A 14,764-nucleotide genomic window follows, 5' to 3' on the forward strand; every position below is an offset into this window, starting at 1 on the left:
TAGTTTTCGAGATATGGACAATCGAAATTTTACACCTTAGAGTCTGTTTCTAACTGGAGTCAAAATTGTAAAATGGTCTTAAGAATTAGCGATTTCGTTCCAATTCACATTATAAGTAATATTCGGCATGCTAATTACGCTGCCGATTGCCAAATTGCATTATCTCTTATAGTTTCCGAGATATGGACTATCGACATCTAACAATATTGGCTCTGCTTCTAACTTGGGCCAGAATTGTAAAATGGTCTTACGAATTAGCGATTTCGTCCCAATTCACATTCCAAGTAATATTCGGCATGCTAATTACGTTGCCGATTGCCAAATTGCATTATCTCTTATAGTTTCCAAGATATGGACTATCGACATCTGACAATATTGGCTCTGCTTCTAACTTGGGCCAGAATTGTAAAATGGTCTTATGAATTAGCGATTTCGCTTCAATTCACATTCCAAGTAATATTCGGCATGCTAATTACGTTGCCGGTTGCCAAATTGCATTATTTCTTATAGTTTCCGAGATATGGGCAATCGAAATTTTACACCTTAGAGTCTGTTTCTAACTGGGGTCAAAATTGTAAAATGGTCTTATGAATTAGCGATTTCGCTCCAATTCACATTCCAAGTAATATTCGGCATGCTAATTACGTTGCCGATTGCCAAATTGCATTATCTCTTATAGTTTCCGAGATATGGACTATCGACATCTGACAATATTGGCTCTGCTTCTAACTTGGGTCAGAATTGTAAAATGGTCTTATGAATTAGCGATTTCGTTCCAATTCATATTCCAAGTAATATTCGGCATGATAATTACGTTGCCGATTGCCAAATTGCATTATCTCTTATAGTTTTCGAGATATGGACAATCGAAATTTTACACCTTAGAGTCTGTTTCTAACTGGAGTCAAAATTGTAAAATGGTCTTAAGAATTAGCGATTTCGTTCCAATTCACATTATAAGTAATATTCGGCATGCTAATTACGCTGCCGATTGCCAAATTGCATTATCTCTTATAGTTTCCGAGATATGGACTATCGACATCTAACAATATTGGCTCTGCTTCTAACTTGGGCCAGAATTGTAAAATGGTCTTACGAATTAGCGATTTCGTCCCAATTCACATTCCAAGTAATATTCGGCATGCTAATTACGTTGCCGATTGCCAAATTGCATTATCTCTTATAGTTTCCGAGATATGGACTATCGACATCTGACAATATTGGCTCTGCTTCTAACTTGGGCCAGAATTGTAAAATGGTCTTATGAATTAGCGATTTCGCTTCAATTCACATTCCAAGTAATATTCGGCATGCTAATTACGTCGCCGGTTGCCAAATTGCATTATTTCTTATAGTTTCCTAGATATGGGCAATCGAAATTTTACACCTTAGAGTCTGTTTCTAACTGGGGTCAAAATTGTAAAATGGTCTTATGAATTAGCGATTTCGCTCCAATTCACATTCCAAGTAATATTTGGCATGCTAATTACGTTGCCGATTGCCAAATTGCATTATCTCTTATAGTCTCCGAGATATGGACTATCGACATCTGACAATATTGGCTCTGCTTCTAAATTGGGCCAGAATTGTAAAATGGTCTTATGAATTAGCGATTTCGTTCCAATTCACATTCCAAGTAATATTCGGCATGCCAATTACATTGCCGATTGCCAAATTGTATTATCTCTTATAGTTTCCGAGATATGGTCTATCGACATTTGAAAATATTGGCTCTGCTTCTAACTTGCGCCAGAATTGTAAAATGGTCTTACGAACTAGCGATTTGGTTCCAATTCACATTCCAAGTAATATTCGGCATGCTAATTACCTTGCCGATTGCCAAATTGCATTATCTCTTATAGTTTCCGAGATATGGACTATCGACATCTGACAATATTGGCTCTGTTTCTAACTTGGGCCAGAATTGTAAAATGGTCTTATGAATTAGCGATTTCGTTCCAATTCACATTCCAAGTAATATTCGGCATGCTAATTACGTTGCCGATTGCCAAATTGCATTATCTCTTATAGTCTCCCAGATATGGACTATCGACATCTGACAATATTGGCTCTGCTTCTAAATTGGGCCAGAATTGTAAAATGGTCTTATGAATTAGCGATTTCGTTCCAATTCACATTCCAAGTAATATTCGGCATGCCAATTACATTGCCGATTGCCAAATTGTATTATCTCTTATAGTTTCCGAGATATGGTCTATCGACATTTGAAAATATTGGCTCTGCTTCTAACTTGCGCCAGAATTGTAAAATGGTCTTACGAACTAGCGATTTGGTTCCAATTCACATTCCAAGTAATATTCGGCATGCTAATTACCTTGCCGATTGCCAAATTGCATTATCTCTTATAGTTTCCGAGATATGGACTATCGACATCTAACAATATTGGCTCTGCTTCTAACTTGGGCCAGAATTGTAAAATGGTCTTATGAATTAGCGATTTGGCTCCAATTCACATTCCAAGTAATATTCTGAATGCTAATTACGTTGCCGATTGCCAAATTGCATTATCTCTTATAGTTTTCGAGATATGGACAATCGAAATTTTACACCTTAGAGTCTGTTTCTAACTGGAGTCAAAATTGTAAAATGGTCTTAAGAATTAGCGATTTCGTTCCAATTCACATTATAGGTAATATTCGGCATGCTAATTACGCTGCCGATTGCCAAATTGCATTATCTCTTATAGTTTCCGAGATATGGACTATCGACATCTAACAATATTGGCTCTGCTTCTAACTTGGGCCAGAATTGTAAAATGGTCTTACGAATTAGCGATTTCGTCCCAACTCACATTCCAAGTAATATTCGGCATGCTAATTACGTTGCCGATTGCCAAATTGCATTATCTCTTATAGTTTCCGAGATATGGACTATCGATATCTGACAATATTGGCTCTGCTTCTAACTTGGGCCAGAATTGTAAAATGGTCTTACGAATTAGCGATTTCGTCCCAACTCACATTCCAAGTAATATTCAGCATGCTAATTACGCTGCCGATTGCAATATTGCATTATCTCTTATAGTTTCCGACATATGGACAATCGAAATTTTACACCTTAGAGTCTGTTTCTAACTGGGGTCAAAATTGTAAAATGGTCTTACGAATTAGCGATTTCGTTCCAATTCACATTCCAAGTAATATTCGGCATGCTAATTACGTTGCCGATTGCCAAATTGCATTATCTCTTATAGTTTCCGAGATATGGACTATCGACATCTGACAATATTGGCTCTGCTTCTAACTTGCGCCAGAATTGTAAAATGGTCTTATGAATTAGCGATTTCGCTCCAATTCACATTCCAAGTAATATTCGGCATGCTAATTACGTTGCCGATTGCCAAATTGCATTATCTCTTATAGTTTCCGAGATATGAACTATCGACATCTGACAATATTGGCTCTGCTTCTAACTTGCGCCAGAATTGTAAAATTGTCTTATGAATTAGCGATTTCGCTCCAATTCACATTCCAAATAATATTCGGCATGCTAATTACGTTGCCGGTTGCCAAATTGCATTATTTCTTATAGTTTCCGAGATATGGGCAATCGAAATTTTACACCTTAGAGTCTGTTTCTAACTGGGGTCAAAATTGTAAAATGGACTTATGAATTAGCGATTTCGCTCCAATTCACATTCCAAGTAATATTTGGCATGCTAATTACGTTGCCGATTGCCAAATTGCATTATCTCTTATAGTTTCCGAGATATGAACTATCGACATCTGACAATATTGGCTCTGCTTCTAACTTGCGCCAGAATTGTAAAATGGTCTTATGAATTAGCGATTTCGCTCCAATTCACATTCCAAGTAATATTCGGCATGCTAATTACGTTGCCGATTGCCAAATTGCATTATCTCTTATAGTTTCCGAGATATGAACTATCGACATCTGACAATATTGGCTCTGCTTCTAACTTGCGCCAGAATTGTAAAATGGTCTTATGAATTAGCGATTTCGCTCCAATTCACATTCCAAGTAATATTCGGCATGCTAATTACGTTGCCGATTGCCAAATTGCATTATCTCTTATAGTTTTCGAGATATGGACAATCGAAATTTTACACCTTAGAGTCTGTTTCTAACTGGAGTCAAAATTGTAAAATGGTCTTAAGAATTAGCGATTTCGTTCCAATTCACATTATAAGTAATATTCGGCATGCTAATTACGCTGCCGATTGCCAAATTGCATTATCTCTTATAGTTTCCGAGATATGGACTATCGACATCTAACAATATTGGCTCTGCTTCTAACTTGGGCCAGAATTGTAAAATGGTCTTACGAATTAGCGATTTCGTCCCAATTCACATTCCAAGTAATATTCGGCATGCTAATTACGTTGCCGATTGCCAAATTGCATTATCTCTTATAGTTTCCGAGATATGGACTATCGACATCTGACAATATTGGCTCTGCTTCTAACTTGGGCCAGAATTGTAAAATGGTCTTATGAATTAGCGATTTCGCTTCAATTCACATTCCAAGTAATATTCGGCATGCTAATTACGTTGCCGGTTGCCAAATTGCATTATTTCTTATAGTTTCCGAGATATGGGCAATCGAAATTTTACACCTTAGAGTCTGTTTCTAACTGGGGTCAAAATTGTAAAATGGTCTTATGAATTAGCGATTTCGCTCCAATTCACATTCCAAGTAATATTCGGCATGCTAATTACGTTGCCGATTGCCAAATTGCATTATCTCTTATAGTTTCCGAGATATGGACTATCGACATCTGACAATATTGGCTCTGCTTCTAACTTGGGTCAGAATTGTAAAATGGTCTTATGAATTAGCGATTTCGTTCCAATTCATATTCCAAGTAATATTCGGCATGATAATTACGTTGCCGATTGCCAAATTGCATTATCTCTTATAGTTTTCGAGATATGGACAATCGAAATTTTACACCTTAGAGTCTGTTTCTAACTGGAGTCAAAATTGTAAAATGGTCTTAAGAATTAGCGATTTCGCTCCAATTCACATTCCAAGTAATATTTGGCATGCTAATTACGTTGCCGATTGCCAAATTGCATTATCTCTTATAGTCTCCGAGATATGGACTATCGACATCTGACAATATTGGCTCTGCTTCTAAATTGGGCCAGAATTGTAAAATGGTCTTATGAATTAGCGATTTCGTTCCAATTCACATTCCAAGTAATATTCGGCATGCCAATTACATTGCCGATTGCCAAATTGTATTATCTCTTATAGTTTCCGAGATATGGTCTATCGACATTTGAAAATATTGGCTCTGCTTCTAACTTGCGCCAGAATTGTAAAATGGTCTTACGAACTAGCGATTTGGTTCCAATTCACATTCCAAGTAATATTCGGCATGCTAATTACCTTGCCGATTGCCAAATTGCATTATCTCTTATAGTTTCCGAGATATGGACTATCGACATCTGACAATATTGGCTCTGTTTCTAACTTGGGCCAGAATTGTAAAATGGTCTTATGAATTAGCGATTTCGTTCCAATTCACATTCCAAGTAATATTCGGCATGCTAATTACGTTGTCGATTGCCAAATTGCATTATCTCTTATAGTTTCCGAGATATGGACTATCGACATCTAACAATATTGGCTCTGCTTCTAACTTGGGCCAGAATTGTAAAATGGTCTTATGAATTAGCGATTTGGCTCCAATTCACATTCCAAGTAATATTCTGCATGCTAATTACGTTGCCAGTTGCCAAATTGCATTATTTCTTATAGTTTCCGAGATATGGGCAATCGAAATTTTACACCTTAGAGTCTGTTTCTAACTGGGGTCAAAATTGTAAAATGGTCTTATGAATTAGCGATTTCGTTTCAATTCACATTCCAAGTAATATTCGGCATGCTAATTACGTTGCCGATTGCCAAATTGCATTATCTCTTATAGTTTTCGAGATATGGACAATCGAAATTTTACACCTTAGAGTCTGTTTCTAACTGGAGTCAAAATTGTAAAATGGTCTTAAGAATTAGCGATTTCGTTCCAATTCACATTATAGGTAATATTCGGCATGCTAATTACGCTGCCGATTGCCAAATTGCATTATCTCTTTTAGTTCCCGAGATATGGCCTATCGACATCTAACAATATTGGCTCTGCTTCTAACTTGGGCCAGAATTGTAAAATGGTCTTACGAATTAGCGATTTCGTCCCAACTCACATTCCAAGTAATATTCGGCATGCTAATTACGTTGCCGATTGCCAAATTGCATTATCTCTTATAGTTTCCGAGATATGGACTATCGATATCTGACAATATTGGCTCTGCTTCTAACTTGGGCCAGAATTGTAAAATGGTCTTATGAATTAGCGATTTGGCTCCAATTCACATTCCAAGTAATATTCGGCATGCTAATTACGTTGCCAGTTGCCAAATTGCATTATCTCTTATAGTTTCCGAGATATGGACTATCGACATCTGACAATATTGGCTCTGCTTCTAACTTGGGCCAGAATTGTAAAATGGTCTTATGAATTAGCGATTTGGCTCCAATTCACATTCCAAGTAATATTCGGCATGCTAATTACGTTGCCAGTTGCCAAATTGCATTATTTCTTATAGTTTCCGAGATATGGGCAATCGAAATTTTACACCTTAGAGTCTGTTTCTAACTGGGGTCAAAATTGTAAAATGGTCTTATGAATTAGCGATTCCACTCCAATTCACATTCCAAGTAATATTCGGCATGCTAATTACGTTGCCGATTGCCAAATTTCATTATCTCTTATAGTTTCCGAGATATGAACTATCGACATCTGACAATATTGGCTCTGCTTCTAACTTGCGCCAGAATTGTAAAATGGTCTCATGAATTAGCGATTTCGCTCCAATTCACATTCCTAGTAATATTCGGCATGCTAATTACGTTGCCGATTACCAAATTGCATTATCTCTTATAGTTTCCGAGATATGGACTATCGACATCTGACAATATTGGCTCTGCTTCTAACTTGGGCCAGAATTGTAAAATGGTCTTATGAATTAGCGATTTCGTTCAAATTCACATTCCAAGTAATATTCGGCATGCTAATTACGTTGCCGATTGCCAAATTTCATTATCTCTTATAGTTTTCGAGATATGGACAATCGAAATTTTACACCTTAGAGTCTGTTTCTAACTGGAGTCAAAATTGTAAAATGGTCTTAAGAATTAGCGATTTCGTTCCAATTCACATTATAGGTAATATTCGGCATGCTAATTACGCTGCCGATTGCCAAATTGCATTATCTCTTATAGTTTCCGAGATATGGACTATCGACATCTAACAATATTGGCTCTGTTTCTAACTTGGGCCAGAATTGTAAAATGGTCTTACGAATTAGCGATTTCGTCCCAACTCACATTCCAAGTAATATTCGGCATGCTAATTACGTTGCCGATTGCCAAATTGCATTATCTCTTATAGTTTCCGAGATATGGACTATCGATATCTGACAATATTGGCTCTGCTTCTAACTTGGGGTAGAATTGTAAAATGGTCTTATGAATTAGCGATTTCGTTCCAATTCACATTCCAAGTAATATTCGGCATGCTAATTACGTTGTCGATTGCCAAATTGCATTATCTCTTATAGTTTCCGAGATATGGACTATCGACATCTGACAATATTGGCTCTGCTTCTAACTTGGGCCAGAATTGTAAAATGGTCTTATGAATTAGCGATTTCGCTCCAATTCACATTCCATGTAATATTCGGCATGCTAATTACGTTGCCGATTGCCAAATTGCATTATCTCTTATAGTTTCAGAGATATGGACAATCGAAATTTTACACCTTAGAGTCTGTTTCTAACTGGGGTCAAAATTGTAAAATGGTCTTACGAATTAGCGATTTCGTTCCAATTCACATTCCAAGTAATATTCGGCATGCTAATTACGTTGCCGATTGCCAAATTGCATTATCTCTTATAGTATCCGAGATATGGACTATCGACATCTGACAATATTGGCTCTGCTTCTAACTTGCGCCAGAATTGTAAAATTGTCTTATGAATTAGCGATTTCGCTCCAATTCACATTCCAAGTAATATTCGGCATGCTAATTACGTTGCCGGTTGCCAAATTGCATTATTTCTTATAGTTTCCGAGATATGGGCAATCGAAATTTTACACCTTAGAGTCTGTTTCTAACTGGGGTCAAAATTGTAAAATGGTCTTATGAATTAGCGATTTCGCTCCAATTCACATTCCAAGTAATATTTGGCATGCTAATTACGTTGCCGATTGCCAAATTGCATTATCTCTTATAGTTTCCGAGATATGAACTATCGACATCTGACAATATTGGCTCTGCTTCTAACTTGCGCCAGAATTGTAAAATCGTCTTATGAATTAGCGATTTCGCTCCAATTCACATTCCAAGTAATATTCGGCATGCTAATTACGTTGCCGATTGCCAAATTGCATTATCTCTTATAGTTTCCGAGATATGGACTATCGACATCTGACAATATTGGCTCTGCTTCTAACTTGGGCCAGAATTGTAAGATGGTCTTATGAATTAGCGATTTCGCTCCAATTCACATTCCAAGTAATATTCGGCATGCTAATTACGTTGCCGGTTGCCAAATTGCATTATTTCTTATAGTTTCCGAGATATGGGCAATCGAAATTTTACACCTTAGAGTCTGTTTCTAACTGGGGTCAAAATTGTAAAATGGTTTTTGAATTAGCGATTTCGCTCCAATTCACATTCCAAGTAATATTTGGCATGCTAATTACGTTGCCGATTGCCAAATTGCATTATCTCTTATAGTTTCCGAGATATGGACAATAGAAATTTTACACCTTAGAGTCTGTTTCTAACTGGGGTCAAAATTGTAAAATGGTCTTACGAATTAGCGATTTCGTTCCAATTCACATTCCAAGTAATATTCGGCATGCTAATTACGTTGCCGATTGCCAAATTGCATTATCTCTTATAGTTTCCGAGATATGGACTATCGACATCTGACAATATTGGCTCTGCTTCTAACTTGCGCCAGAATTGTAAAATTGTCTTATGAATTAGCGATTTCGCTCCAATTCACATTCCAAGTAATATTCGGCATGCTAATTACGTTGCCGGTTGCCAAATTGCATTATTTCTTATAGTTTCCGAGATATGGGCAATCGAAATTTTACACCTTAGAGTCTGTTTCTAACTGGGGTCAAAATTTTAAAATGGTCTTATGAATTAGCGATTTCGCTCCAATTCACATTCCAAGTAATATTTGGCATGCTAATTATGTTGCCGATTGCCAAATTGCATTATCTCTTATAGTTTCCGAGATATGTACTATCGACATCTGACAATATTGGCTCTGCTTCTAACTTGCGCCAGAATTGTAAAATTGTCTTACGAATTAGCGATTTCGCTCCAATTCACATTCCAAGTAATATTCGGCATGCTAATTACGTAGCCGGTTGCCAAATTGCATTATTTCTTATAGTTTCCGAGATATGGGCAATCGAAATTTTACACCTTAGAGTCTGTTTCTAACTGGGGTCAAAATTGTAAAATGGTCTTATGAATTAGCGATTTCGCTCCAATTCACATTCCAAGTAATATTTGGCATGCTAATTACGTTGCCGATTGCCAAATTGCATTATCTCTTATAGTTTCCGAGATATGAATTATCGACATCTGACAATATTGGCTCTGCTTCTAACTTGCCCCAGAATTGTAAAATGGTCTTATGAATTAGCGATATCGCTCCAATTCACATTCCAAGTAATATTCGGCATGCTAATTACGTTGCCGATTGCCAAATTGCATTATCTCTTATAGTTTCCGAGATATGGACTATCGACATCTGACAATATTGGCTCTGCTTCTAACTTGGGCCAGAATTGTAAGATGGTCTTATGAATTAGCGATTTCGCTCCAATTCACATTCCAAGTAATATTCGGCATGCTAATTACGTTGCCGGTCGCCAAATTGATTTATTTCTTATAGTTTCCGAGATATGGGCAATCGAAATTTTACACCTTAGAGTCTGTTTCTAACTGGGGTCAAAATTGTAAAATGGTTTTATGAATTAGCGATTTCGCTCCAATTCACATTCCAAGTAATATTTGGCATGCTAATTACGTTGCCGATTGCCAAATTGCATTATCTCTTTTAGTTTCCGAGATATGGACTATTGACATCTGACAATATTGGCTCTGCTTCTAACTTGGGCCAGAATTGTAAAATGGTCTTATGAATTAGCGATTTCGTTCCAATTCATATTCCAAGTAATATTCGGCATGCTAATTACGTTGCCGATTGCCAAATTGCATTATCTCTTATAGTTTTCGAGATATGGATAATCGAAATTTTACACCTTAGAGTCTGTTTCTAACTGGAGTCAAAATTGTAAAATGGTCTTAAGAATTAGCGATTTCGTTCCAATTCACATTATAAGTAATATTCGGCATGCTAATTACGCTGCCGATTGCCAAATTGCATTATCTCTTATAGTTTCCGAGATATGGACTATCGACATCTAACAATATTGGCTCTGCTTCTAACTTGGGCCAGAATTGTAAAATGGTCTTACGAATTAGCGATTTCGTCCCAATTCACATTCCAAGTAATATTCGGCATGCTAATTACGTTGCCGATTGCCAAATTGCATTATCTCTTATAGTTTCCGAGATATGGACTATCGACATCTGACAATATTGGCTCTGCTTCTAACTTGGGCCAGAATTGTAAAATGGTCTTATGAATTAGCGATTTCGCTTCAATTCACATTCCAAGTAATATTCGGCATGCTAATTACGTTGCCGGTTGCCAAATTGCATTATTTCTTATAGTTTCCGAGATATGGGCAATCGACATCTGACAATATTGGCTCTGATTCTAACTTGGGCCAGAATTGTAAAATGGTCTTATGAATTAGCGATTTATCTCCAATTCACATTCCAAGTAATATTCGGCATGCTAATTACGTTGCCAGTTGCCAAATTGCATTATTTCTTATAGTTTCCGAGATATGGGCAATCGAAATTTTACACCTTAGAGTCTGTTTCTAACTGGGGTCAAAATTGTAAAATGGTCTTATGAATTAGCGATTTCACTCCAATTCACATTCCAAGTAATATTCGGCATGCTAATTACGTTGCCGATTGCCAAATTTCATTATCTCTTATAGTTTCCGAGATATGAACTATCGACATCTGACAATATTGGCTCTGCTTCTAACTTGCGCCAGAATTGTAAAATGGTCTCATGAATTAGCGATTTCGCTCCAATTCACATTCCTAGTAATATTCGGCATGCTAATTACGTTGCCGATTGCCAAATTGCATTATCTCTTATAGTTTCCGAGATATGGACTATCGACTTCTGACAATATTGGCTCTGCTTCTAACTTGGGCCAGAATTGTAAAATGGTCTTATGAATTAGCGATTTCGTTCAAATTCACATTCCAAGTAATACTCGGCATGCTAATTACGTTGCCGATTGCCAAATTGCATTATCTCTTATAGTTTTCGAGATATGGACAATCGAAATTTTACACCTTAGAGTCTGTTTCTAACTGGAGTCAAAATTGTAAAATGGTCTTAAGAATTAGCGATTTCGTTCCAATTCACATTATAGGTAATATTCGGCATGCTAATTACGCTGCCGATTGCCAAATTGCATTATCTCTTATAGTTTCCGAGATATGGACTATCGACATCTAACAATATTGGCTCTGCTTCTAACTTGGGCCAGAATTGTAAAATGGTCTTACGAATTAGCGATTTCGTCCCAACTCACATTCCAAGTAATATTCGGCATGCTAATTACGTTGCCGATTGCCAAATTGCATTATCTCTTATAGTTTCCGAGATATGGACTATCGATATCTGACAATATTGGCTCTGCTTCTAACTTGGGCCAGAATTGTAAAATGGTCTTACGAATTAGCGATTTCGTCCCAACTCACATTCCAAGTAATATTCAGCATGCTAATTACGCTGCCGATTGCCATATTGCATTATCTCTTATAGTTTCCGACATATGGACAATCGAAATTTTACACCTTAGAGTCTGTTTCTAACTGGGGTCAAAATTGTAAAATGGTCTTACGAATTAGCGATTTCGTTCCAATTCACATTCCAAGTAATATTCGGCATGCTAATTACGTTGCCGATTACCAAATTGCATTATCTCTTATAGCTTCCGAGATATGGACTATCGACATCTGACAATATTGGCTCTGCTTCTAACTTGCGCCAGAATTGTAAAATGGTCTTATGAATTAGCGATTTCGCTCCAATTCACATTCCAAGTAATATTCGGCATGCTAATTACTTTGCCGATTGCCAAATTGCATTATCTCTTATAGTTTCCGAGATATGAACTATCGACATCTGACAATATTGGCTCTGCTTCTAACTTGCGCCAGAATTGTAAAATTGTCTTATGAATTAGCGATTTCGCTCCAATTCACATTCCAAGTAATATTCGGCATGCTAATTACGTTGCCGGTTGCCAAATTGCATTATTTCTTATAGTTTCCGAGATATGGGCAATCGAAATTTTACACCTTAGAGTCTGTTTCAAACTGGGGTCAAAATTGTAAAATGGACTTATGAATTAGCGATTTCGCTCCAATTCACATTCCAAGTAATATTTGGCATGCTAATTACGTTGCCGATTGCCAAATTGCATTATCTCTTATAGTTTCCGAGATCTGAACTATCGACATCTGACAATATTGGCTCTGCTTCTAACTTGCGCCAGAATTGTAAAATGGTCTTATGAATTAGCGATTTCGCTCCAATTCACATTCCAAGTTATATTCGGCATGCTAATTACGTTGCCGATTGCCAAAATGCATTATCTCTTATAGTTTCCGAGATATGGACTATCGACATCTGACAATATTGGCTCTGCTTCTAACTTGGGCCAGAATTGTAAAATGGTCTTATGAATTAGCGATTTCGTTCCAATTCATATTCCAAGTAATATTCGGCATGCTAATTACGTTGCCGATTGCCAAAATGCATTATCTCTTATAGTTTTCGAGATATGGACAATCGAAATTTTACACCTTAGAGTCTGTTTCTAACTGGAGTCAAAATTGTAAAATGGTCTTAAGAATTAGCGATTTCGTTCCAATTCACATTATAAGTAATATTCGGCATGCTAATTACGCTGCCGATTGCCAAATTGCATTATCTCTTATAGTTTCCGAGATATGGACTATCGACATCTAACAATATTGGCTCTGCTTCTAACTTGGGCCAGAATTGTAAAATGGTCTTACGAATTAGCGATTTCGTCCCAATTCACATTCCAAGTAATATTCGGCATGCTAATTACGTTGCCGATTGCCAAATTGCATTATCTTTTATAGTTTCCGAGATATGGACTATCGACATCTGACAATATTGGCTCTGCTTCTAACTTGGGCCAGAATTGTAAAATGGTCTTATGAATTAGCGATTTCGCTTCAATTCACATTCCAAGTAATATTCGGCATGCTAATTACGTTGCCGGTTGCCAAATTGCATTATTTCTTATAGTTTCCGAGATATGGGCAATCGAAATTTTACACCTTAGAGTCTGTTTCTAACTGGGGTCAAAATTGTAAAATGGTCTTATGAATTAGCGATTTCGCTCCAATTCACATTCCAAGTAATATTCGGCATGCTAATTACGTTGCCGATTGCCAATTTGCATTATCTCTTATAGTTTCCGAGATATGGACTATCGACATCTGACAATATTGGCTCTGCTTCTAACTTGGGTCAGAATTGTAAAATGGTCTTATGAATTAGCGATTTCGTTCCAATTCATATTCCAAGTAATATTCGGCATGATAATTACGTTGCCGATTGCCAAATTGCATTATCTCTTATAGTTTTCGAGATATGGACAATCGAAATTTTACACCTTAGAGTCTGTTTCTAACTGGAGTCAAAATTGTAAAATGGTCTTAAGAATTAGCGATTTCGTTCCAATTCACATTATAAGTAATATTCGGCATGCTAATTACGCTGCCGATTGCCAAATTGCATTATCTCTTATAGTTTCCGAGATATGGACTATCGACATCTAACAATATTGGCTCTGCTTCTAACTTGGGCCAGAATTGTAAAATGGTCTTACGAATTAGCGATTTCGTCCCAATTCACATTCCAAGTAATATTCGGCATGCTAATTACGTTGCCGATTGCCAAATTGCATTATCTCTTATAGTTTCCGAGATATGGACTATCGACATCTGACAATATTGGCTCTGCTTCTAACTTGGGCCAGAATTGTAAAATGGTCTTATGAATTAGCGATTTCGCTTCAATTCACATTCCAAGTAATATTCGGCATGCTAATTACGTTGCCGGTTGCCAAATTGCATTATTTCTTATAGTTTCCGAGATATGGGCAATCGAAATTTTACACCTTAGAGTCTGTTTCTAACTGGGGTCAAAATTGTAAAATGGTCTTATGAATTAGCGATTTCGCTCCAATTCACATTCCAAGTAATATTTGGCATGCTAATTACGTTGCCGATTGCCAAATTGCATTATCTCTTATAGTCTCCGAGATATGGACTATCGACATCTGACAATATTGGCTCTGCTTCTAAATTGGGCCAGAATTGTAAAATGGTCTTATGAATTAGCGATTTCGTTCCAATTCACATTCCAAGTAATATTCGGCATGCCAATTACATTGCCGATTGCCAAATTGTATTATCTCTTATAGTTTCCGAGATATGGTCTATCGACATTTGAAAATATTGGCTCTGCTTCTAACTTGCGCCA

Source organism: Rhynchophorus ferrugineus, unplaced genomic scaffold (assembly GCF_030347505.1).
Source record: "Rhynchophorus ferrugineus isolate W39M unplaced genomic scaffold, kcgeb_rfMv2 rfM18, whole genome shotgun sequence".
NCBI classification, from domain to species: domain Eukaryota; kingdom Metazoa; phylum Arthropoda; class Insecta; order Coleoptera; family Curculionidae; genus Rhynchophorus; species Rhynchophorus ferrugineus.